Source organism: Rhinoderma darwinii (genome assembly GCF_050947455.1).
Source record: "Rhinoderma darwinii isolate aRhiDar2 chromosome 3 unlocalized genomic scaffold, aRhiDar2.hap1 SUPER_3_unloc_13, whole genome shotgun sequence".
Classification (NCBI taxonomy): domain Eukaryota; kingdom Metazoa; phylum Chordata; class Amphibia; order Anura; family Rhinodermatidae; genus Rhinoderma; species Rhinoderma darwinii.
Window position 1 is genome coordinate 629,563 of NW_027461738.1, and position 25,179 is coordinate 654,741.

The following is a 25,179-nucleotide window of genomic DNA, read 5'->3' on the forward strand; positions in this document are numbered from 1 at the left end:
TTACATAACTAAAGTATATGATTAATCAAATTATTTATAGGCGATTAAAAATCTATCGGGTTTTTCATTGGTGACAGAGACCCCATGAATGTCATTGAGTTTTCTATAATTAGTACGTTCAATACAAAGTAATTATAGACCAGTAAGCTTAACATCCATTGTGGGAAAAACTTTTGAAGAGCTCTTAAAGGGACTCTGTTACCAGTTTATCAGGTCCCTAACTCCTAACTAGTCTAATAGGTGCTTTGCTGCTGATAACTACAGGGTGATTTGTAGTAAAAAAATGTTTATTATTTGCAAAGTTATGAGCATTTTCTAAATATGTAATTTAGCCTTTATTAGACATCTGGGAGGTAACAGCAGCAATTCTCCTGAGGTGGAGCTGACTCTCAGCATCTGATGCTGTCCTATCAGCATGAAGCTGCTTCACACACATTGTGAAACTCAAGCTACAGGGAAGGGGGATCAATTCAAACAGCCATATCTCGGGCTGTGGGCCACCTAAAAAAGCAGATTTGGTGGCATTTGAAAGACTTGATTCTACTCTTTCATATGACACCAAAATCACAGTTCTAGCTGTGACAGAACCGAAGATATCACCTGTTGAAACACAGTCGGGAATGGACGCAGTGTACTATATGATCACACTGTGTTGCTGGACAGGGAAGGGGGAGAAGATGTATGCTGATTGGACAGCGTCATACAGAAAACATTAGCTGCCCAGAGTAAAAAGGAGTCATCTCCTATTTGGCTATTAGAGCTACATTAGTATATATAAATAAATGCTCATAACTTTGCAAATAAACGTTTTTAAAACAAAAAAACAACAAATCACACTGTAGTTATCAGCATCAGAGCACCTATTAGGCTAGTTAGGAAATTGGGAATTGATAAACTGGTGACAGAGTCCATTTAAGGGAATGAATTTACTAAGGGCAGGAGTATGTGACAGAAAATAGTATTATAATTGACAGCAAGCAGAGATTTACTAAGGGAAGAAGTTTTCCAACCAACCTGATTTGTATTTATCAAGAGAAAAATAAAAGTCTGGACAAATGGGATGCTGTAGTTATAGTGATTTATACTCTAAATATTGCTCGCTTTTCAGAGTTGTAAGCCAGGGGCACAGCTGGAACCACTATTATTAATGTAATTAATCAGTGACATAGAGGATGAAATTGAAATAACTCTTTCCATAGGTGACAAACTTTAATATGTTTCTGGAAGTTCTCTTCTTAAAATAGAACGTTGTGAACAGGACTTGAACCTGTGTGGATTTCAAATCCAACGCCTTAACCACTCGGCCACCACAACTTATGTACCCGGACTGTTAAGACTTCTGGCAACTACACCTAAGGGGCTAGCCTAAAATATGAGATCAGTCTTTTGCTCTGAACTGAGCTGTGTGGTAGGACACCGTGAGAAGAAAAGTGCTTTGGTGCTGTGGCTTAGTTGGTTAAAGTGCCTGTCTAGTAAACAGGAGATCCTGAGTTCAAAACTCAGCAGTGCCTTGCTATCAGTTGCTTTAGTTTATTCACTTGCTTATTATTTAAGTTTACATAACTAAAGTATATGATTAATCAAATTATTTATAGGCGATTAAAAATCTATCGGGTTTTTCATTGGTGACAGAGACCCCATGAATGTCATTGAGTTTTCTATAATTAGTACGTTCAATACAAAGTAATTATAGACCAGTAAGCTTAACATCCATTGTGGGAAAAACTTTTGAAGAGCTCTTAAAGGGACTCTGTTACCAGTTTATCAGGTCCCTAACTCCTAACTAGTCTAATAGGTGCTTTGCTGCTGATAACTACAGGGTGATTTGTAGTAAAAAAATGTTTATTATTTGCAAAGTTATGAGCATTTTCTAAATATGTAATTTAGCCTTTATTAGACATCTGGGAGGTAACAGCAGCAATTCTCCTGAGGTGGAGCTGACTCTCAGCATCTGATGCTGTCCTATCAGCATGAAGCTGCTTCACACACATTGTGAAACTCAAGCTACAGGGAAGGGGGATCAATTCAAACAGCCATATCTCGGGCTGTGGGCCACCTAAAAAAGCAGATTTGGTGGCATTTGAAAGACTTGATTCTACTCTTTCATATGACACCAAAATCACAGTTCTAGCTGTGACAGAACCGAAGATATCACCTGTTGAAACACAGTCGGGAATGGACGCAGTGTACTATATGATCACACTGTGTTGCTGGACAGGGAAGGGGGAGAAGATGTATGCTGATTGGACAGCGTCATACAGAAAACATTAGCTGCCCAGAGTAAAAAGGAGTCATCTCCTATTTGGCTATTAGAGCTACATTAGTATATATAAATAAATGCTCATAACTTTGCAAATAAACGTTTTTAAAACAAAAAAACAACAAATCACACTGTAGTTATCAGCATCAGAGCACCTATTAGGCTAGTTAGGAAATTGGGAATTGATAAACTGGTGACAGAGTCCATTTAAGGGAATGAATTTACTAAGGGCAGGAGTATGTGACAGAAAATAGTATTATAATTGACAGCAAGCAGAGATTTACTAAGGGAAGAAGTTTTCCAACCAACCTGATTTGTATTTATCAAGAGAAAAATAAAAGTCTGGACAAATGGGATGCTGTAGTTATAGTGATTTATACTCTAAATATTGCTCGCTTTTCAGAGTTGTAAGCCAGGGGCACAGCTGGAACCACTATTATTAATGTAATTAATCAGTGACAAAGAGGATGAAATTGAAATAACTCTTTCCATAGGTGACAAACTTTAATATGTTTCTGGAAGTTCTCTTCTTAAAATAGAACGTTGTGAACAGGACTTGAACCTGTGTGGATTTCAAATCCAACGCCTTAACCACTCGGCCACCACAACTTATGTACCCGGACTGTTAAGACTTCTGGCAACTACACCTAAGGGGCTAGCCTAAAATATGAGATCAGTCTTTTGCTCTGAACTGAGCTGTGTGGTAGGACACCGTGAGAAGAAAAGTGCTTTGGTGCTGTGGCTTAGTTGGTTAAAGTGCCTGTCTAGTAAACAGGAGATCCTGAGTTCAAAACTCAGCAGTGCCTTGCTATCAGTTGCTTTAGTTTATTCACTTGCTTATTATTTAAGTTTACATAACTAAAGTATATGATTAATCAAATTATTTATAGGCGATTAAAAATCTATCGGGTTTTTCATTGGTGACAGAGACCCCATGAATGTCATTGAGTTTTCTATAATTAGTACGTTCAATACAAAGTAATTATAGACCAGTAAGCTTAACATCCATTGTGGGAAAAACTTTTGAAGAGCTCTTAAAGGGACTCTGTTACCAGTTTATCAGGTCCCTAACTCCTAACTAGTCTAATAGGTGCTTTGCTGCTGATAACTACAGGGTGATTTGTAGTAAAAAAATGTTTATTATTTGCAAAGTTATGAGCATTTTCTAAATATGTAATTTAGCCTTTATTAGACATCTGGGAGGTAACAGCAGCAATTCTCCTGAGGTGGAGCTGACTCTCAGCATCTGATGCTGTCCTATCAGCATGAAGCTGCTTCACACACATTGTGAAACTCAAGCTACAGGGAAGGGGGATCAATTCAAACAGCCATATCTCGGGCTGTGGGCCACCTAAAAAAGCAGATTTGGTGGCATTTGAAAGACTGGATTCTACTCTTTCATAATACACCAAAATCACAGTTCTAGCTGTGACAGAACCGAAGATATCACCTGTTGAAAACACAGTCGGGAATGGACGTACTATATGATCACACTGTGTTGCTGGACAGGGAAGGGGGAGAAGTTGTATGCTGATTGGACAGCGTCATACAGAAAACATTAGCTGCCCAGAGTAAAAAGGAGTCATCTCCTATTTGGCTATTAGAGCTACATTAGTATATATAAATAAATGCTCATAACTTTGCAAATAAACGTTTTTAAAACAAAAAACAACAAATCACACTGTAGTTATCAGCATCATAGCGCCTATTAGGCTAGTTAGGAAATTGGGAATTGATAAACTGGTGACAGAGTCCATTTAAGGGACTATATACAGGAGTATTTGACAGAAAATAGTATTATAATTGACAGCAAGCAGAGATTTACTAAGGGCAGAAGTTGTCCAACCAACCTGATTTGTATTTATCAAGAGAAAAATAAAAGTCTGGACAAATGGGATGCTGTAGTTATAGTGATTTATACTCTAAATATTGCTCGCTTTTCAGAGTTGTAAGCCAGGGGCACAGCTGGAACCACTATTATTAATGTAATTAATCAGTGACAAAGAGGATGGAATTAAAATAACTCTTTCTATAGGTGACAAACTTTAATATGTTTCTGGAAGTTCTCTTCTTAAAATAGAACGTTGTGAACAGGACTTGAACCTGTGCAGGGAGACCCCATTGGATTTCAAATCCAACGCCTTAACCACTCGGCCATCACAACTTATGTACCCTGACTGTTAAGACTTCTGGCAACTACACCTAAGGGGCTTGCCTAAAATATGAGATCAGTCTTTTGCTCTGAACTGAGCTGTGTGGTAGGACACAGTGAGAAGAAAAGTGCTTTGGTGCTGTGGCTTAGTTGGTTAAAGTGCCTGTCTAGTAAACAGGAGATCCTGAGTTCATTTCTCAGCAGTGCCTTGCTATCAGTTGCTTTAGTTTATTCACTTGTTTATTATTTAAGTTTACATAACTAAAGTATATGATGAATCAAATTCTTTATAGGCGATTAAAAATCTATCGGGTTTTTCATTGGTGACAGAGACCCCATGAATGTCATTGAGTTTTCTATAAGTAGTAAGTTCAATACAAAGTAATTATAGACCAGTAAGCTTAACATCCATTGTGGGAAAAACTTTTGAAGAGCTCTTAAAGGGACTCTGTTACCAGTTTATCAGGTCCCTAACTCCTAACTAGTCTAATAGGTGCTTTGCTGCTGATAACTACAGGGTGATTTGTAGTAAAAAAATGTTTATTATTTGCAAAGTTATGAGCATTTTCTAAATATGTAATTTAGCCTTTATTAGACATCTGGGAGGTAACAGCAGCAATTCTCCTGAGGTGGAGCTGACTCTCAGCATCTGATGCTGTCCTATCAGCATGAAGCTGCTTCACACACATTGTGAAACTCAAGCTACAGGGAAGGGGGATCAATTCAAACAGCCATATCTCGGGCTGTGGGCCACCTAAAAAAGCAGATTTTTGTGGCATTTGAAAGACTGGATTCTACTCTTTCATAAGACACCAAAATCACAGTTCTAGCTGTGACAGAAAGGAAGATATCACCTGTTGAAAACACAGTCGGGAATGGACGCAGTGTACTATATGATCACACTGTGTTGCTGGACAGGGAAGGGGGAGAAGTTGTATGCTGATTGGACAGCGTCATACAGAAAACATTAGCTGCCCAGAGTAAAAAGGAGTCATCTCCTATTTGGCTATTAGAGCTACATTAGTATATATAAATAAATGCTCATAACTTTGCAAATAAACGTTTTTAAAACAAAAAACAACAAATCACACTGTAGTTATCAGCATCATAGCGCCTATTAGGCTAGTTAGGAAATTGGGAATTGATAAACTGGTGACAGAGTCCATTTAAGGGACTATATACAGGAGTATTTGACAGAAAATAGTATTATAATTGACAGCAAGCAGAGATTTACTAAGGGCAGAAGTTGTCCAACCAACCTGATTTGTATTTATCAAGAGAAAAATAAAAGTCTGGACAAATGGGATGCTGTAGTTATAGTGATTTATACTCTAAATATTGCTCGCTTTTCAGAGTTGTAAGCCAGGGGCACAGCTGGAACCACTATTATTAATGTAATTAATCAGTGACAAAGAGGATGGAATTAAAATAACTCTTTCTATAGGTGACAAACTTTAATATGTTTCTGGAAGTTCTCTTCTTAAAATAGAACGTTGTGAACAGGACTTGAACCTGTGCAGGGAGACCCCATTGGATTTCGAATCCAACGCCTTAACCACTCGGCCATCACAACTTATGTACCCTGACTGTTAAGACTTCTGGCAACTACACCTAAGGGGCTAGCCTAAAATTTGAGATCAGTCTTTTGCTCTGAACTGAGCTGTGTGGTAGGACACCGTGAGAAGAAAAGTGCTTTGGTGCTGTGGCTTAGTTGGTTAAAGTGCCTGTCTAGTAAACAGGAGATCCTGAGTTCAATTCTCAGCAGTGCCTTGCTGTCAGTTGCTTTAGTTTATTCACTTGTTTATTATTTAAGTTTACATAACGAAAGTATATGATGAATCAAATTCTTTATAGGCGATTAAAAATCTATCGGGTTTTTCATTGGTGACAGAGACCCCATGAATGTCATTGAGTTTTCTATAAGTAGTAAGTTCAATACAAAGTAATTATAGACCAGTAAGCTTAACATCCATTGTGGGAAAAACTTTTGAAGAGCTCTTAAAGGGACTCTGTTACCAGTTTATCAGGTCCCTAACTCCTAACTAGTCTAATAGGTGCTTTGCTGCTGATAACTACAGGGTGATTTGTAGTAAAAAAAATGTTTATTATTTGCAAAGTTATGAGCATTTTCTAAATATGTAATTTAGCCTTTATTAGACATCTGGGAGGTAACAGCAGCAATTCTCCTGAGGTGGAGCTGACTCTCAGCATCTGATGCTGTCCTATCAGCATGAAGCTGCTTCACACACATTGTGAAACTCAAGCTACAGGGAAGGGGGATCAATTCAAACAGCCATATCTCGGGCTGTGGGCCACCTAAAAAAGCAGATTTGGTGGCATTTGAAAGACTGGATTCTACTCTTTCATAAGACACCAAAATCACAGTTCTAGCTGTGACAGAACCGAAGATATCACCTGTTGAAAACACAGTCGGGAATGGACGCAGTGTACTATATGATCACACTGTGTTGCTGGACAGGGAAGGGGGAGAAGTTGTATGCTGATTGGACAGCGTCATACAGAAAACATTAGCTGCCCAGAGTAAAAAGGAGTCATCTCCTATTTGGCTATTAGAGCTACATTAGTATATATAAATAAATGCTCATAACTTTGCAAATAAACGTTTTTAAAACAAAAAACAACAAATCACACTGTAGTTATCAGCATCATAGCGCCTATTAGGCTAGTTAGGAAATTGGGAATTGATAAACTGGTGACAGAGTCCATTTAAGGGACTATATACAGGAGTATTTGACAGAAAATAGTATTATAATTGACAGCAAGCAGAGATTTACTAAGGGCAGAAGTTGTCCAACCAACCTGATTTGTATTTATCAAGAGAAAAATAAAAGTCTGGACAAATGGGATGCTGTAGTTATAGTGATTTATACTCTAAATATTGCTCGCTTTTCAGAGTTGTAAGCCAGGGGCACAGCTGGAACCACTATTATTAATGTAATTAATCAGTGACAAAGAGGATGGAATTAAAATAACTCTTTCTATAGGTGACAAACTTTAATATGTTTCTGGAAGTTCTCTTCTTAAAATAGAACGTTGTGAACAGGACTTGAACCTGTGCAGGGAGACCCCATTGGATTTCGAATCCAACGCCTTAACCACTCGGCCATCACAACTTATGTACCCTGACTGTTAAGACTTCTGGCAACTACACCTAAGGGGCTAGCCTAAAATTTGAGATCAGTCTTTTGCTCTGAACTGAGCTGTGTGGTAGGACACCGTGAGAAGAAAAGTGCTTTGCTGCTGTGGCTTAGTTGGTTAAAGTGCCTGTCTAGGAAACAGGAGATCCTGAGTTCAATTCTCAGAAGTGCCTTGCTATCAGTTGCTTTAGTTTATTCACTTGTTTATTATTTAAGTTTACATAACGAAAGTATATGATGAATCAAATTCTTTATAGGCGATTAAAAATCTATCGGGTTTTTCATTGGTGACAGAGACCCCATGAATGTCATTGAGTTTTCTATAAGTAGTAAGTTCAATACAAAGTAATTATAGACCAGTAAGCTTAACATCCATTGTGGGAAAAACTTTTGAAGAGCTCTTAAAGGGACTCTGTTACCAGTTTATCAGGTCCCTAACTCCTAACTAGTCTAATAGGTGCTTTGCTGCTGATAACTACAGGGTGATTTGTAGTAAAAAAAATGTTTATTATTTGCAAAGTTATGAGCATTTTCTAAATATGTAATTTAGCCTTTATTAGACATCTGGGAGGTAACAGCAGCAATTCTCCTGAGGTGGAGCTGACTCTCAGCATCTGATGCTGTCCTATCAGCATGAAGCTGCTTCACACACATTGTGAAACTCAAGCTACAGGGAAGGGGGATCAATTCAAACAGCCATATCTCGGGCTGTGGGCCACCTAAAAAAGCAGATTTTTGTGGCATTTGAAAGACTGGATTCTACTCTTTCATAAGACACCAAAATCACAGTTCTAGCTGTGACAGAAAGGAAGATATCACCTGTTGAAAACACAGTCGGGAATGGACGCAGTGTACTATATGATCACACTGTGTTGCTGGACAGGGAAGGGGGAGAAGTTGTATGCTGATTGGACAGCGTCATACAGAAAACATTAGCTGCCCAGAGTAAAAAGGAGTCATCTCCTATTTGGCTATTAGAGCTACATTAGTATATATAAATAAATGCTCATAACTTTGCAAATAAACGTTTTTAAAACAAAAAACAACAAATCACACTGTAGTTATCAGCATCATAGCGCCTATTAGGCTAGTTAGGAAATTGGGAATTGATAAACTGGTGACAGAGTCCATTTAAGGGACTATATACAGGAGTATTTGACAGAAAATAGTATTATAATTGACAGCAAGCAGAGATTTACTAAGGGCAGAAGTTGTCCAACCAACCTGATTTGTATTTATCAAGAGAAAAATAAAAGTCTGGACAAATGGGATGCTGTAGTTATAGTGATTTATACTCTAAATATTGCTCGCTTTTCAGAGTTGTAAGCCAGGGGCACAGCTGGAACCACTATTATTAATGTAATTAATCAGTGACAAAGAGGATGGAATTAAAATAACTCTTTCTATAGGTGACAAACTTTAATATGTTTCTGGAAGTTCTCTTCTTAAAATAGAACGTTGTGAACAGGACTTGAACCTGTGCAGGGAGACCCCATTGGATTTCGAATCCAACGCCTTAACCACTCGGCCATCACAACTTATGTACCCTGACTGTTAAGACTTCTGGCAACTACACCTAAGGGGCTAGCCTAAAATTTGAGATCAGTCTTTTGCTCTGAACTGAGCTGTGTGGTAGGACACCGTGAGAAGAAAAGTGCTTTGGTGCTGTGGCTTAGTTGGTTAAAGTGCCTGTCTAGTAAACAGGAGATCCTGAGTTCAATTCTCAGCAGTGCCTTGCTGTCAGTTGCTTTAGTTTATTCACTTGTTTATTATTTAAGTTTACATAACGAAAGTATATGATGAATCAAATTCTTTATAGGCGATTAAAAATCTATCGGGTTTTTCATTGGTGACAGAGACCCCATGAATGTCATTGAGTTTTCTATAAGTAGTAAGTTCAATACAAAGTAATTATAGACCAGTAAGCTTAACATCCATTGTGGGAAAAACTTTTGAAGAGCTCTTAAAGGGACTCTGTTACCAGTTTATCAGGTCCCTAACTCCTAACTAGTCTAATAGGTGCTTTGCTGCTGATAACTACAGGGTGATTTGTAGTAAAAAAAATGTTTATTATTTGCAAAGTTATGAGCATTTTCTAAATATGTAATTTAGCCTTTATTAGACATCTGGGAGGTAACAGCAGCAATTCTCCTGAGGTGGAGCTGACTCTCAGCATCTGATGCTGTCCTATCAGCATGAAGCTGCTTCACACACATTGTGAAACTCAAGCTACAGGGAAGGGGGATCAATTCAAACAGCCATATCTCGGGCTGTGGGCCACCTAAAAAAGCAGATTTGGTGGCATTTGAAAGACTGGATTCTACTCTTTCATAAGACACCAAAATCACAGTTCTAGCTGTGACAGAACCGAAGATATCACCTGTTGAAAACACAGTCGGGAATGGACGCAGTGTACTATATGATCACACTGTGTTGCTGGACAGGGAAGGGGGAGAAGTTGTATGCTGATTGGACAGCGTCATACAGAAAACATTAGCTGCCCAGAGTAAAAAGGAGTCATCTCCTATTTGGCTATTAGAGCTACATTAGTATATATAAATAAATGCTCATAACTTTGCAAATAAACGTTTTTAAAACAAAAAACAACAAATCACACTGTAGTTATCAGCATCATAGCGCCTATTAGGCTAGTTAGGAAATTGGGAATTGATAAACTGGTGACAGAGTCCATTTAAGGGACTATATACAGGAGTATTTGACAGAAAATAGTATTATAATTGACAGCAAGCAGAGATTTACTAAGGGCAGAAGTTGTCCAACCAACCTGATTTGTATTTATCAAGAGAAAAATAAAAGTCTGGACAAATGGGATGCTGTAGTTATAGTGATTTATACTCTAAATATTGCTCGCTTTTCAGAGTTGTAAGCCAGGGGCACAGCTGGAACCACTATTATTAATGTAATTAATCAGTGACAAAGAGGATGGAATTAAAATAACTCTTTCTATAGGTGACAAACTTTAATATGTTTCTGGAAGTTCTCTTCTTAAAATAGAACGTTGTGAACAGGACTTGAACCTGTGCAGGGAGACCCCATTGGATTTCGAATCCAACGCCTTAACCACTCGGCCATCACAACTTATGTACCCTGACTGTTAAGACTTCTGGCAACTACACCTAAGGGGCTAGCCTAAAATTTGAGATCACTCTTTTGCTCTGAACTGAGCTGTGTGGTAGGACACCGTGAGAAGAAAAGTGCTTTGCTGCTGTGGCTTAGTTGGTTAAAGTGCCTGTCTAGGAAACAGGAGATCCTGAGTTCAATTCTCAGAAGTGCCTTGCTATCAGTTGCTTTAGTTTATTCACTTGTTTATTATTTAAGTTTACATAACGAAAGTATATGATGAATCAAATTCTTTATAGGCGATTAAAAATCTATCGGGTTTTTCATTGGTGACAGAGACCCCATGAATGTCATTGAGTTTTCTATAAGTAGTAAGTTCAATACAAAGTAATTATAGACCAGTAAGCTTAACATCCATTGTGGGAAAAACTTTTGAAGAGCTCTTAAAGGGACTCTGTTACCAGTTTATCAGGTCCCTAACTCCTAACTAGTCTAATAGGTGCTTTGCTGCTGATAACTACAGGGTGATTTGTAGTAAAAAAAATGTTTATTATTTGCAAAGTTATGAGCATTTTCTAAATATGTAATTTAGCCTTTATTAGACATCTGGGAGGTAACAGCAGCAATTCTCCTGAGGTGGAGCTGACTCTCAGCATCTGATGCTGTCCTATCAGCATGAAGCTGCTTCACACACATTGTGAAACTCAAGCTACAGGGAAGGGGGATCAATTCAAACAGCCATATCTCGGGCTGTGGGCCACCTAAAAAAGCAGATTTGGTGGCATTTGAAAGACTGGATTCTACTCTTTCATAAGACACCAAAATCACAGTTCTAGCTGTGACAGAACCGAAGATATCACCTGTTGAAAACACAGTCGGGAATGGACGCAGTGTACTATATGATCACACTGTGTTGCTGGACAGGGAAGGGGGAGAAGTTGTATGCTGATTGGACAGCGTCATACAGAAAACATTAGCTGCCCAGAGTAAAAAGGAGTCATCTCCTATTTGGCTATTAGAGCTACATTAGTATATATAAATAAATGCTCATAACTTTGCAAATAAACGTTTTTAAAACAAAAAACAACAAATCACACTGTAGTTATCAGCATCATAGCGCCTATTAGGCTAGTTAGGAAATTGGGAATTGATAAACTGGTGACAGAGTCCATTTAAGGGACTATATACAGGAGTATTTGACAGAAAATAGTATTATAATTGACAGCAAGCAGAGATTTACTAAGGGCAGAAGTTGTCCAACCAACCTGATTTGTATTTATCAAGAGAAAAATAAAAGTCTGGACAAATGGGATGCTGTAGTTATAGTGATTTATACTCTAAATATTGCTCGCTTTTCAGAGTTGTAAGCCAGGGGCACAGCTGGAACCACTATTATTAATGTAATTAATCAGTGACAAAGAGGATGGAATTAAAATAACTCTTTCTATAGGTGACAAACTTTAATATGTTTCTGGAAGTTCTCTTCTTAAAATAGAACGTTGTGAACAGGACTTGAACCTGTGCAGGGAGACCCCATTGGATTTCGAATCCAACGCCTTAACCACTCGGCCATCACAACTTATGTACCCTGACTGTTAAGACTTCTGGCAACTACACCTAAGGGGCTAGCCTAAAATTTGAGATCAGTCTTTTGCTCTGAACTGAGCTGTGTGGTAGGACACCGTGAGAAGAAAAGTGCTTTGGTGCTGTGGCTTAGTTGGTTAAAGTGCCTGTCTAGTAAACAGGAGATCCTGAGTTCAATTCTCAGCAGTGCCTTGCTATCAGTTGCTTTAGTTTATTCACTTGTTTATTATTTAAGTTTACATAACGAAAGTATATGATGAATCAAATTCTTTATAGGCGATTAAAAATCTATCGGGTTTTTCATTGGTGACAGAGACCCCATGAATGTCATTGAGTTTTCTATAAGTAGTAAGTTCAATACAAAGTAATTATAGACCAGTAAGCTTAACATCCATTGTGGGAAAAACTTTTGAAGAGCTCTTAAAGGGACTCTGTTACCAGTTTATCAGGTCCCTAACTCCTAACTAGTCTAATAGGTGCTTTGCTGCTGATAACTACAGGGTGATTTGTAGTAAAAAAAATGTTTATTATTTGCAAAGTTATGAGCATTTTCTAAATATGTAATTTAGCCTTTATTAGACATCTGGGAGGTAACAGCAGCAATTCTCCTGAGGTGGAGCTGACTCTCAGCATCTGATGCTGTCCTATCAGCATGAAGCTGCTTCACACACATTGTGAAACTCAAGCTACAGGGAAGGGGGATCAATTCAAACAGCCATATCTCGGGCTGTGGGCCACCTAAAAAAGCAGATTTGGTGGCATTTGAAAGACTGGATTCTACTCTTTCATAAGACACCAAAATCACAGTTCTAGCTGTGACAGAACCGAAGATATCACCTGTTGAAAACACAGTCGGGAATGGACGCAGTGTACTATATGATCACACTGTGTTGCTGGACAGGGAAGGGGGAGAAGTTGTATGCTGATTGGACAGCGTCATACAGAAAACATTAGCTGCCCAGAGTAAAAAGGAGTCATCTCCTATTTGGCTATTAGAGCTACATTAGTATATATAAATAAATGCTCATAACTTTGCAAATAAACGTTTTTAAAACAAAAAACAACAAATCACACTGTAGTTATCAGCATCATAGCGCCTATTAGGCTAGTTAGGAAATTGGGAATTGATAAACTGGTGACAGAGTCCATTTAAGGGACTATATACAGGAGTATTTGACAGAAAATAGTATTATAATTGACAGCAAGCAGAGATTTACTAAGGGCAGAAGTTGTCCAACCAACCTGATTTGTATTTATCAAGAGAAAAATAAAAGTCTGGACAAATGGGATGCTGTAGTTATAGTGATTTATACTCTAAATATTGCTCGCTTTTCAGAGTTGTAAGCCAGGGGCACAGCTGGAACCACTATTATTAATGTAATTAATCAGTGACAAAGAGGATGGAATTAAAATAACTCTTTCTATAGGTGACAAACTTTAATATGTTTCTGGAAGTTCTCTTCTTAAAATAGAACGTTGTGAACAGGACTTGAACCTGTGCAGGGAGACCCCATTGGATTTCGAATCCAACGCCTTAACCACTCGGCCATCACAACTTATGTACCCTGACTGTTAAGACTTCTGGCAACTACACCTAAGGGGCTAGCCTAAAATTTGAGATCAGTCTTTTGCTCTGAACTGAGCTGTGTGGTAGGACACCGTGAGAAGAAAAGTGCTTTGGTGCTGTGGCTTAGTTGGTTAAAGTGCCTGTCTAGTAAACAGGAGATCCTGAGTTCAATTCTCAGCAGTGCCTTGCTGTCAGTTGCTTTAGTTTATTCACTTGTTTATTATTTAAGTTTACATAACGAAAGTATATGATGAATCAAATTCTTTATAGGCGATTAAAAATCTATCGGGTTTTTCATTGGTGACAGAGACCCCATGAATGTCATTGAGTTTTCTATAAGTAGTAAGTTCAATACAAAGTAATTATAGACCAGTAAGCTTAACATCCATTGTGGGAAAAACTTTTGAAGAGCTCTTAAAGGGACTCTGTTACCAGTTTATCAGGTCCCTAACTCCTAACTAGTCTAATAGGTGCTTTGCTGCTGATAACTACAGGGTGATTTGTAGTAAAAAAAATGTTTATTATTTGCAAAGTTATGAGCATTTTCTAAATATGTAATTTAGCCTTTATTAGACATCTGGGAGGTAACAGCAGCAATTCTCCTGAGGTGGAGCTGACTCTCAGCATCTGATGCTGTCCTATCAGCATGAAGCTGCTTCACACACATTGTGAAACTCAAGCTACAGGGAAGGGGGATCAATTCAAACAGCCATATCTCGGGCTGTGGGCCACCTAAAAAAGCAGATTTGGTGGCATTTGAAAGACTGGATTCTGCTCTTTCATAAGACACCAAAATCACAGTTCTAGCTGTGACAGAACCGAAGATATCACCTGTTGAAAACACAGTCGGGAATGGACGCAGTGTACTATATGATCACACTGTGTTGCTGGACAGGGAAGGGGGAGAAGTTGTATGCTGATTGGACAGCGTCATACAGAAAACATTAGCTGCCCAGAGTAAAAAGGAGTCATCTCCTATTTGGCTATTAGAGCTACATTAGTATATATAAATAAATGCTCATAACTTTGCAAATAAACGTTTTTAAAACAAAAAAAAACAAATCACACTGTAGTTATCAGCATCATAGCGCCTATTAGGCTAGTTAGGAAATTGGGAATTGATAAACTGGTGACAGAGTCCATTTAAGGGACTATATACAGGAGTATTTGACAGAAAATAGTATTATAATTGACAGCAAGCAGAGATTTACTAAGGGCAGAAGTTGTCCAACCAACCTGATTTGTATTTATCAAGAGAAAAATAAAAGTCTGGACAAATGCTCTGAACTGAGCTGTGCGGTAGGACACCGTGAGAAGAAAAGTGCTTTGGTGCTGTGGCTTAGTTGGTTAAAGTGCCTGTCTAGTAAACAGGAGATCCTGAGTTCAATTCTCAGCAGTGCCTTGCTATCAGTTGCTTTAGTTTATTCACTAGTTTATTATTTAAGTTTACATAACTAAAGTATATGATGAATCAAATTCTTTATAGGCGATTAAAAATCTATCGGGTTTTTCATTGGTGACAGAGACCCCATGAATGTCATTGAGTATTCTATAAGTAGTAAGTTCAATACAAAGTAATTATAGACCAGTAAGCTTAACATCCATTGTGGGAAAAACTTTTGAAGAGCTCTTAAAGGGACTCTGTTACCAGTTTATCAGGTCCCTAACTCCTAACTAGTCTAATAGGTGCTTTGCTGCTGATAACTACAGGGTGATTTGTAGTAAAAAAATGTTTATTATTTGCAAAGTTATGAGCATTTTCTAAATATGTAATTTAGCCTTTATTAGACATCTGGGAGGTAACAGCAGCAATTTTCCTGAGGTGGAGCTGACTCTCAGCATCTGATGCTGTCCTATCAGCATGAAGCTGCTTCACACACATTGTGAAACTCAAGCTACAGGGAAGGGGGATCAATTCAAACAGCCATATCTCGGGCTGTGGGCCACCTAAAAAAGCAGATTTGGTGGCATTTGAAAGACTGGATTCTACTCTTTCATAAGACACCAAAATCACAGTTCTAGCTGTGACAGAACCTAAGATATCACCTGTTGAAAACACAGTCGGGAATGGACGCAGTGTACTATATTATCACACTGTGTTGCTGGACAGGGAAGGGGGAGAAGTTGTATGCTGATTGGACAGCGTCATACAGAAAACATTAGCTGCCCAGAGTAAAAAGGAGTCATCTCCTATTTGGCTATTAGAGCTACATTAGTATATATAAATAAATGCTCATAACTTTGCAAATAAACGTTTTTAAAACAAAAAACAACAAATCACACTGTAGTTATCAGCATCATAGCGCCTATTAGGCTAGTTAGGAAATTGGGAATTGATAAACTGGTGACAGAGTCCATTTAAGGGACTATATACAGGAGTATTTGACAGAAAATAGTATTATAATTGACAGCAAGCAGAGATTTACTAAGGGCAGAAGTTGTCCAACCAACCTGATTTGTATTTATCAAGAGAAAAATAAAAGTCTGGACAAATGGGATGCTGTAGTTATAGTGATTTATACTCTAAATATTGCTCGCTTTTCAGAGTTGTAAGCCAGGGGCACAGCTGGAACCACTATTATTAATGTAATTAATCAGTGACAAAGAGGATGGAATTAAAATAACACTTTCTATAGGTGACAAACTTTAATATGTTTCTGGAAGTTCTCTTCTTAAAATAGAACGTTGTGAACAGGACTTGAACCTGTGCAGGGAGACCCCATTGGATTTCGAATCCAACGCCTTAACCACTCGGCCATCACAACTTATGTACCCTGACTGTTAAGACTTCTGGCAACTACACCTAAGGGGCTAGCCTAAAATTTGAGATCAGTCTTTTGCTCTGAACTGAGCTGTGTGGTAGGACACCGTGAGAAGAAAAGTGCTTTGGTGCTGTGGCTTAGTTGGTTAAAGTGCCTGTCTAGTAAACAGGAGATCCTGAGTTCAATTCTCAGCAGTGCCTTGCTGTCAGTTGCTTTAGTTTATTCACTTGTTTATTATTTAAGTTTACATAACGAAAGTATATGATGAATCAAATTCTTTATAGGCGATTAAAAATCTATCGGGTTTTTCATTGGTGACAGAGACCCCATGAATGTCATTGAGTTTTCTATAAGTAGTAAGTTCAATACAAAGTAATTATAGACCAGTAAGCTTAACATCCATTGTGGGAAAAACTTTTGAAGAGCTCTTAAAGGGACTCTGTTACCAGTTTATCAGGTCCCTAACTCCTAACTAGTCTAATAGGTGCTTTGCTGCTGATAACTACAGGGTGATTTGTAGTAAAAAAATGTTTATTATTTGCAAAGTTATGAGCATTTTCTAAATATGTAATTTAGCCTTTATTAGACATCTGGGAGGTAACAGCAGCAATTTTCCTGAGGTGGAGCTGACTCTCAGCATCTGATGCTGTCCTATCAGCATGAAGCTGCTTCACACACATTGTGAAACTCAAGCTACAGGGAAGGGGGATCAATTCAAACAGCCATATCTCGGGCTGTGGGCCACCTAAAAAAGCAGATTTGGTGGCATTTGAAAGACTGGATTCTACTCTTTCATAAGACACCAAAATCACAGTTCTAGCTGTGACAGAACCTAAGATATCACCTGTTGAAAACACAGTCGGGAATGGACGCAGTGTACTATATTATCACACTGTGTTGCTGGACAGGGAAGGGGGAGAAGTTGTATGCTGATTGGACAGCGTCATACAGAAAACATTAGCTGCCCAGAGTAAAAAGGAGTCATCTCCTATTTGGCTATTAGAGCTACATTAGTATATATAAATAAATGCTCATAACTTTGCAAATAAACGTTTTTAAAACAAAAAACAACAAATCACACTGTAGTTATCAGCATCATAGCGCCTATTAGGCTAGTTAGGAAATTGGGAATTGATAAACTGGTGACAGAGTCCATTTAAGGGACTATATACAGGAGTATTTGACAGAAAATAGTATTATAATTGACAGCAAGCAGAGATTTACTAAGGGCAGAAGTTGTCCAACCAACCTGATTTGTATTTATCAAGAGAAAAATAAAAGTCTGGACAAATGGGATGCTGTAGTTATAGTGATTTATACTCTAAATATTGCTCGCTTTTCAGAGTTGTAAGCCAGGGGCACAGCTGGAACCACTATTATTAATGTAATTAATCAGTGACAAAGAGGATGGAATTAAAATAACACTTTCTATAGGTGACAAACTTTAATATGTTTCTGGAAGTTCTCTTCTTAAAATAGAACGTTGTGAACAGGACTTGAACCTGTGCAGGGAGACCCCATTGGATTTCGAATCCAACGCCTTAACCACTCGGCCATCACAACTTATGTACCCTGACTGTTAAGACTTCTGGCAACTACACCTAAGGGGCTAGCCTAAAATTTGAGATCAGTCTTTTGCTCTGAACTGAGCTGTGTGGTAGGACACCGTGAGAAGAAAAGTGCTTTGGTGCTGTGGCTTAGTTGGTTAAAGTGCCTGTCTAGTAAACAGGAGATCCTGAGTTCAATTCTCAGCAGTGCCTTGCTGTCAGTTGCTTTAGTTTATTCACTTGTTTATTATTTAAGTTTACATAACGAAAGTATATGATGAATCAAATTCTTTATAGGCGATTAAAAATCTATCGGGTTTTTCATTGGTGACAGAGACCCCATGAATGTCATTGAGTTTTCTATAAGTAGTAAGTTCAATACAAAGTAATTATAGACCAGTAAGCTTAACATCCATTGTGGGAAAAACTTTTGAAGAGCTCTTAAAGGGACTCTGTTACCAGTTTATCAGGTCCCTAACTCCTAACTAGTCTAATAGGTGCTTTGCTGCTGATAACTACAGGGTGATTTGTAGTAAAAAAAATGTTTATTATTTGCAAAGTTATGAGCATTTTCTAAATATGTAATTTAGCCTTTATTAGACATCTGGGAGGTAACAGCAGCAATTCTCCTGAGGTGGAGCTGACTCTCAGCATCTGATGCTGTCCTATCAGCATGAAGCTGCTTCACACACATTGTGAAACTCAAGCTACAGGGAAGGGGGATCAATTCAAACAGCCATATCTCGGGCTGTGGGCCACCTAAAAAAGCAGATTTGGTGGCATTTGAAAGACTGGATTCTGCTCTTTCATAAGACACCAAAATCACAGTTCTAGCTGTGACAGAACCGAAGATATCACCTGTTGAAAACACAGTCGGGAATGGACGCAGTGTACTATATGATCACACTGTGTTGCTGGACAGGGAAGGGGGAGAAGTTGTATGCTGATTGGACAGCGTCATACAGAAAACATTAGCTGCCCAGAGTAAAAAGGAGTCATCTCCTATTTGGCTATTAGAGCTACATTAGTATATATAAATAAATGCTCATAACTTTGCAAATAAACGTTTTTAAAACAAAAAACAACAAATCACACTGTAGTTATCAGCATCATAGCGCCTATTAGGCTAGTTAGGAAATTGGGAATTGATAAACTGGTGACAGAGTCCATTTAAGGGACTATATACAGGAGTATTTGACAGAAAATAGAATAGAATAATTGACAGCAAGCAGAGATTTACTAAGGGCAGAAGTTGTCCAACCAACCTGATTTGTATTTATCAAGAGAAAAATAAAAGTCTGGACAAATGCTCTGAACTGAGCTGTGCGGTAGGACACCGTGAGAAGAAAAGTGCTTTGGTGCTGTGGCTTAGTTGGTTAAAGTGCCTGTCTAGTAAACAGGAGATCCTGAGTTCAATTCTCAGCAGTGCCTTGCTATCAGTTGCTTTAGTTTATTCACTAGTTTATTATTTAAGTTTACATAACTAAAGTATATGATGAATCAAATTCTTTATAGGCGATTAAAAATCTATCGGGTTTTTCATTGGTGACAGAGACCCCATGAATGTCATTGAGTATTCTATAAGTAGTAAGTTCAATACAAAGTAATTATAGACCAGTAAGCTTAACATCCATTGTGGGAAAAACTTTTGAAGAGCTCTTAAAGGGACTCTGTTACCAGTTTATCAGGTCCCTAACTCCTAACTAGTCTAATAGGTGCTTTGCTGCTGATAACTACAGGGTGATTTGTAGTAAAAAAATGTTTATTATTTGCAAAGTTATGAGCATTTTCTAAATATGTAATTTAGCCTTTATTAGACATCTGGGAGGTAACAGCAGCAATTTTCCTGAGGTGGAGCTGACTCTCAGCATCTGATGCTGTCCTATCAGCATGAAGCTGCTTCACACACATTGTGAAACTCAAGCTACAGGGAAGGGGGATCAATTCAAACAGCCATATCTCGGGCTGTGGGCCACCTAAAAAAGCAGATTTGGTGGCATTTGAAAGACTGGATTCTACTCTTTCATAAGACACCAAAATCACAGTTCTAGCTGTGACAGAACCTAAGATATCACCTGTTGAAAACACAGTCGGGAATGGACGCAGTGTACTATATTATCACACTGTGTTGCTGGACAGGGAAGGGGGAGAAGTTGTATGCTGATTGGACAGCGTCATACAGAAAACATTAGCTGCCCAGAGTAAAAAGGAGTCATCTCCTATTTGGCTATTAGAGCTACATTAGTATATATAAATAAATGCTCATAACTTTGCAAATAAACGTTTTTAAAACAAAAAACAACAAATCACACTGTAGTTATCAGCATCATAGCGCCTATTAGGCTAGTTAGGAAATTGGGAATTGATAAACTGGTGACAGAGTCCATTTAAGGGACTATATACAGGAGTATTTGACAGAAAATAGTATTATAATTGACAGCAAGCAGAGATTTACTAAGGGCAGAAGTTGTCCAACCAACCTGATTTGTATTTATCAAGAGAAAAATAAAAGTCTGGACAAATGCTCTGAACTGAGCTGTGCGGTAGGACACCGTGAGAAGAAAAGTGCTTTGGTGCTGTGGCTTAGTTGGTTAAAGTGCCTGTCTAGTAAACAGGAGATCCTGAGTTCAATTCTCAGCAGTGCCTTGCTATCAGTTGCTTTAGTTTATTCACTTGTTTATTATTTAAGTTTACATAACTAAAGTATATGATGAATCAAATTCTTTATAGGCGATTAAAAATCTATCGGGTTTTTCATTGGTGACAGAGACCCCATGAATGTCATTGAGTATTCTATAAGTAGTAAGTTCAATACAAAGTAATTATAGACCAGTAAGCTTAACATCCATTGTGGGAAAAACTTTTGAAGAGCTCTTAAAGGGACTCTGTTACCAGTTTATCAGGTCCCTAACTCCTAACTAGTCTAATAGGTGTTTTGCTGCTGATAACTACAGGGTGATTTGTAGTAAAAAAATGTTTATTATTTGCAAAGTTATGAGCATTTTCTAAATATGTAATTTAGCCTTTATTAGACATCTGGGAGGTAACAGCAGCAATTTTCCTGAGGTGGAGCTGACTCTCAGCATCTGATGCTGTCCTATCAGCATGAAGCTGCTTCACACACATTGTGAAACTCAAGCTACAGGGAAGGGGGATCAATTCAAACAGCCATATCTCGGGCTGTGGGCCACCTAAAAAAGCAGATTTGGTGGCATTTGAAAGACTGGATTCTACTCTTTCATAAGACACCAAAATCACAGTTCTAGCTGTGACAGAACCGAAGATATCACCTGTTGAAAACACAGTCGGGAATGGACGCAGTGTACTATATGATCACACTGTGTTGCTGGACAGGGAAGGGGGAGAAGTTGTATGCTGATTGGACAGCGTCATACAGAAAACATTAGCTGCCCAGAGTAAAAAGGAGTCATCTCCTATTTGGCTATTAGAGCTACATTAGTATATATAAATAAATGCTCATAACTTTGCAAATAAACGTTTTTAAAACAAAAAACAACAAATCACACTGTAGTTATCAGCATCATAGCGCCTATTAGGCTAGTTAGGAAATTGGGAATTGATAAACTGGTGACAGAGTCCATTTAAGGGACTATATACAGGAGTATTTGACAGAAAATAGTATTATAATTGACAGCAAGCAGAGATTTACTAAGGGCAGAAGTTGTCCAACCAACCTGATTTGTATTTATCAAGAGAAAAATAAAAGTCTGGACAAATGGGATGCTGTAGTTATAGTGATTTATACTCTAAATATTGCTCGCTTTTCAGAGTTGTAAGCCAGGGGCACAGCTGGAACCACTATTATTAATGTAATTAATCAGTGACAAAGAGGATGGAATTAAAATAACTCTTTCTATAGGTGACAAACTTTAATATGTTTCTGGAAGTTCTCTTCTTAAAATAGAACGTTGTGAACAGGACTTGAACCTGTGCAGGGAGACCCCATTGGATTTCGAATCCAACGCCTTAACCACTCGGCCATCACAGCTTATGTACCCTGACTGTTAAGACTTCTGGCAACTACACCTAAGGGGCTAGCCTAAAATTTGAGATCAGTCTTTTGCTCTGAACTGAGCTGTGTGGTAGGACACCGTGAGAAGAAAAGTGCTTTGGTGCTGTGGCTTAGTTGGTTAAAGTGCCTGTCTAGTAAACAGGAGATCCTGAGTTCAATTCTCAGCAGTGCCTTGCTGTCAGTTGCTTTAGTTTATTCACTTGTTTATTATTTAAGTTTACATAACGAAAGTATATGATGAATCAAATTCTTTATAGGCGATTAAAAATCTATCGGGTTTTTCATTGGTGACAGAGACCCCATGAATGTCATTGAGTTTTCTATAAGTAGTAAGTTCAATACAAAGTAATTATAGACCAGTAAGCTTAACATCCATTGTGGGAAAAACTTTTGAAGAGCTCTTAAAGGGACTCTGTTACCAGTTTATCAGGTCCCTAACTCCTAACTAGTCTAATAGGTGCTTTGCTGCTGATAACTACAGGGTGATTTGTAGTAAAAAAAATGTTTATTATTTGCAAAGTTATGAGCATTTTCTAAATATGTAATTTAGCCTTTATTAGACATCTGGGAGGTAACAGCAGCAATTCTCCTGAGGTGGAGCTGACTCTCAGCATCTGATGCTGTCCTATCAGCATGAAGCTGCTTCACACACATTGTGAAACTCAAGCTACAGGGAAGGGGGATCAATTCAAACAGCCATATCTCGGGCTGTGGGCCACCTAAAAAAGCAGATTTGGTGGCATTTGAAAGACTGGATTCTGCTCTTTCATAAGACACCAAAATCACAGTTCTAGCTGTGACAGAACCGAAGATATCACCTGTTGAAAACACAGTCGGGAATGGACGCAGTGTACTATATGATCACACTGTGTTGCTGGACAGGGAAGGGGGAGAAGTTGTATGCTGATTGGACAGCGTCATACAGAAAACATTAGCTGCCCAGAGTAAAAAGGAGTCATCTCCTATTTGGCTATTAGAGCTACATTAGTATATATAAATAAATGCTCATAACTTTGCAAATAAACGTTTTTAAAACAAAAAACAACAAATCACACTGTAGTTATCAGCATCATAGCGCCTATTAGGCTAGTTAGGAAATTGGGAATTGATAAACTGGTGACAGAGTCCATTTAAGGGACTATATACAGGAGTATTTGACAGAAAATAGTATTATAATTGACAGCAAGCAGAGATTTACTAAGGGCAGAAGTTGTCCAACCAACCTGATTTGTATTTATCAAGAGAAAAATAAAAGTCTGGACAAATGCTCTGAACTGAGCTGTGCGGTAGGACACCGTGAGAAGAAAAGTGCTTTGGTGCTGTGGCTTAGTTGGTTAAAGTGCCTGTCTAGTAAACAGGAGATCCTGAGTTCAATTCTCAGCAGTGCCTTGCTATCAGTTGCTTTAGTTTATTCACTTGTTTATTATTTAAGTTTACATAACTAAAGTATATGATGAATCAAATTCTTTATAGGCGATTAAAAATCTATCGGGTTTTTCATTGGTGACAGAGACCCCATGAATGTCATTGAGTATTCTATAAGTAGTAAGTTCAATACAAAGTAATTATAGACCAGTAAGCTTAACATCCATTGTGGGAAAAACTTTTGAAGAGCTCTTAAAGGGACTCTGTTACCAGTTTATCAGGTCCCTAACTCCTAACTAGTCTAATAGGTGTTTTGCTGCTGATAACTACAGGGTGATTTGTAGTAAAAAAATGTTTATTATTTGCAAAGTTATGAGCATTTTCTAAATATGTAATTTAGCCTTTATTAGACATCTGGGAGGTAACAGCAGCAATTTTCCTGAGGTGGAGCTGACTCTCAGCATCTGATGCTGTCCTATCAGCATGAAGCTGCTTCACACACATTGTGAAACTCAAGCTACAGGGAAGGGGGATCAATTCAAACAGCCATATCTCGGGCTGTGGGCCACCTAAAAAAGCAGATTTGGTGGCATTTGAAAGACTGGATTCTACTCTTTCATAAGACACCAAAATCACAGTTCTAGCTGTGACAGAACCGAAGATATCACCTGTTGAAAACACAGTCGGGAATGGACGCAGTGTACTATATGATCACACTGTGTTGCTGGACAGGGAAGGGGGAGAAGTTGTATGCTGATTGGACAGCGTCATACAGAAAACATTAGCTGCCCAGAGTAAAAAGGAGTCATCTCCTATTTGGCTATTAGAGCTACATTAGTATATATAAATAAATGCTCATAACTTTGCAAATAAACGTTTTTAAAACAAAAAACAACAAATCACACTGTAGTTATCAGCATCATAGCGCCTATTAGGCTAGTTAGGAAATTGGGAATTGATAAACTGGTGACAGAGTCCATTTAAGGGACTATATACAGGAGTATTTGACAGAAAATAGTATTATAATTGACAGCAAGCAGAGATTTACTAAGGGCAGAAGTTGTCCAACCAACCTGATTTGTATTTATCAAGAGAAAAATAAAAGTCTGGACAAATGGGATGCTGTAGTTATAGTGATTTATACTCTAAATATTGCTCGCTTTTCAGAGTTGTAAGCCAGGGGCACAGCTGGAACCACTATTATTAATGTAATTAATCAGTGACAAAGAGGATGGAATTAAAATAACTCTTTCTATAGGTGACAAACTTTAATATGTTTCTGGAAGTTCTCTTCTTAAAATAGAACGTTGTGAACAGGACTTGAACCTGTGCAGGGAGACCCCATTGGATTTCGAATCCAACGCCTTAACCACTCGGCCATCACAACTTATGTACCCTGACTGTTAAGACTTCTGGCAACTACACCTAAGGGGCTAGCCTAAAATTTGAGATCAGTCTTTTGCTCTGAACTGAGCTGTGTGGTAGGACACCGTGAGAAGAAAAGTGCTTTGGTGCTGTGGCTTAGTTGGTTAAAGTGCCTGTCTAGTAAACAGGAGATCCTGAGTTCAATTCTCAGCAGTGCCTTGCTGTCAGTTGCTTTAGTTTATTCACTTGTTTATTATTTAAGTTTACATAACGAAAGTATATGATGAATCAAATTCTTTATAGGC

General features: G+C 38.2%; 11 non-coding genes across 11 annotated transcripts; all 11 read right to left on the minus strand.

The window, feature by feature from the left end:
• Window positions 1-4,342: 4,342 nt before the first annotated feature.
• TRNAS-UGA (transfer RNA serine (anticodon UGA)) lies at window positions 4,343-4,424 on the minus strand. Its single transcript has one exon. It is a non-coding gene; the product is annotated as a tRNA-Ser (tRNA).
• A 1,479-nt stretch (window positions 4,425-5,903) lies between these two features.
• On the minus strand, window positions 5,904-5,985 carry TRNAS-CGA (transfer RNA serine (anticodon CGA)). Its single transcript has one exon. It is a non-coding gene; the product is annotated as a tRNA-Ser (tRNA).
• Window positions 5,986-7,464: 1,479 nt separating this feature from the next.
• TRNAS-CGA (transfer RNA serine (anticodon CGA)) lies at window positions 7,465-7,546 on the minus strand. The gene has a single exon. It is a non-coding gene; the product is annotated as a tRNA-Ser (tRNA).
• Window positions 7,547-9,026: 1,480 nt separating this feature from the next.
• On the minus strand, window positions 9,027-9,108 carry TRNAS-CGA (transfer RNA serine (anticodon CGA)). Its single transcript has one exon. It is a non-coding gene; the product is annotated as a tRNA-Ser (tRNA).
• Window positions 9,109-10,587: 1,479 nt separating this feature from the next.
• On the minus strand, window positions 10,588-10,669 carry TRNAS-CGA (transfer RNA serine (anticodon CGA)). The gene has a single exon. It is a non-coding gene; the product is annotated as a tRNA-Ser (tRNA).
• Window positions 10,670-12,148: 1,479 nt separating this feature from the next.
• On the minus strand, window positions 12,149-12,230 carry TRNAS-CGA (transfer RNA serine (anticodon CGA)). The gene has a single exon. It is a non-coding gene; the product is annotated as a tRNA-Ser (tRNA).
• Window positions 12,231-13,709: 1,479 nt separating this feature from the next.
• TRNAS-CGA (transfer RNA serine (anticodon CGA)) lies at window positions 13,710-13,791 on the minus strand. The gene has a single exon. It is a non-coding gene; the product is annotated as a tRNA-Ser (tRNA).
• A 2,694-nt stretch (window positions 13,792-16,485) lies between these two features.
• Window positions 16,486-16,567, minus strand: TRNAS-CGA (transfer RNA serine (anticodon CGA)). Its single transcript has one exon. It is a non-coding gene; the product is annotated as a tRNA-Ser (tRNA).
• A 1,478-nt stretch (window positions 16,568-18,045) lies between these two features.
• TRNAS-CGA (transfer RNA serine (anticodon CGA)) lies at window positions 18,046-18,127 on the minus strand. Its single transcript has one exon. It is a non-coding gene; the product is annotated as a tRNA-Ser (tRNA).
• Window positions 18,128-22,038: 3,911 nt separating this feature from the next.
• TRNAS-CGA (transfer RNA serine (anticodon CGA)) lies at window positions 22,039-22,120 on the minus strand. Its single transcript has one exon. It is a non-coding gene; the product is annotated as a tRNA-Ser (tRNA).
• Window positions 22,121-24,814: 2,694 nt separating this feature from the next.
• On the minus strand, window positions 24,815-24,896 carry TRNAS-CGA (transfer RNA serine (anticodon CGA)). Its single transcript has one exon. It is a non-coding gene; the product is annotated as a tRNA-Ser (tRNA).
• Between the last annotated feature and the right edge of the window lie 283 nt (window positions 24,897-25,179).